A 1,551-nucleotide genomic window follows, 5' to 3' on the forward strand; every position below is an offset into this window, starting at 1 on the left:
TATTTGTATATATATATATATATTAGTCTTTGTACTTTTTGTAGACTACCTCTAGGAACAGGGTGTGTAGACTGCTAGCCTTTATGTGAATACTTTAAACCCTGCACTTACCCACTTTGGGAAGGGTGGGATTAAGAGTCTGGTTCTCTCTTGCTTATATATAAATGAATTACATTTTTTTCAGTCTTTTCAACAATGCCAGTCTGGAGACTAAGATACACCTGATTCAGGCTATAGTCTTCTCAATTATTTGCTATGCATCACAGAACTGGACAATGACTAGGGATGATAGAAGAGGAACTGATGCCTTTGAATTGTGGTGCTGGATTAGAATATCAAACATACCATGGACTGCCAAGAGAACAAACAGGTCTGTCCTGGAGAGGGTGAAACAAATTTGCTCCTTGGAGGCAATGATTTTGAAGTTCCATCTCACATACTTTGGGCATGTTGCCCTGGAAAAGGACATCATGCTTGGAAGGGTGGAGAGACAGTGCAGGAGAGGAAGATCCTGGATTAGATTGGTTGACACAGTAACTAGGATAATGGAGGTAGGTGTATCCAAGATGGTGAAATGGGCTCAGCATAGGACAGGGTTCAGAACTGTTGTGCATAGGGTCGTTATGCGTCACAAGCGACTAGATGTCACAGTATACACCACCAACAGCTACTACTTTTCATTTGATTTGACTGTATTGGATTAGCATTGCTCCAGACACAAACCAACATTTTAGTAACAACCTAGGGATGGTAAAGGTGCCTATCTCCTTGGGTTATTTACTAAGGATCAAATGGGATGTAATTAGTTGCTTTCCAATGAGTAGATTCTGACATGGTGGCTCCACGTGTGTGAGACCTATCTTCTGAGATGAATCAGGACTTTTGTCTAACAGTGGGTGCATTAATGCTTTACATCACCCAGGAACTTTATCAGTGGCAGAGAAGATCCACCTGGGAACCTCACAGTAGCCAATCAACATTAGAGAAGTGACATCATCACTCTCCTAGAGAGTAATTCCTGTGAACCAAGAACTGGGCTAAGACTTAGTTGAAGTTGATAGGCTGGGCACCACCCAGTGGCTCCATCAGAAATGTGGTTAGAACTTAGAATATGAAAATACACATTTATTTAATAAATAACACAACAACAACAACAAAAATATATAATAAAGAAATGTGGGAGTTCTGGTGGCCTAGTGGGAAGAAGCAGCGCTTCAATCCTGAAGGCACGGGGTTTGAGATCACCAGCTGCTCTGTGGGAGGATGGTCAATCTCCTCTCATGAGATTAAACACCTATGAATAACTGCTCGAGGGTCAGCTATGAGTTACTTCCAACTCTCTGGCACACAACAACAGCTATAAATAAATGTAAAGGTAGATGGTATATACATTTGTAGTAAGTACTGGCTTTAAGGTGTCTATACTGGTAAAAAAAGAACAAGCTGAGCACATAAATAAATGAACAACATAATTTTAACTGCTGGTTAGTGCCAGGGAGCTCTAGTGGCCTAGTGGATAGTGAGCTGTTTTGTGGAATGTACTTGGTGCGG

This window comes from Elephantulus edwardii, unplaced genomic scaffold, assembly GCF_000299155.1.
Source record: "Elephantulus edwardii isolate Elephantulus edwardi_28Jun2011 unplaced genomic scaffold, EleEdw1.0 scaffold00132, whole genome shotgun sequence".
Classification (NCBI taxonomy): domain Eukaryota; kingdom Metazoa; phylum Chordata; class Mammalia; order Macroscelidea; family Macroscelididae; genus Elephantulus; species Elephantulus edwardii.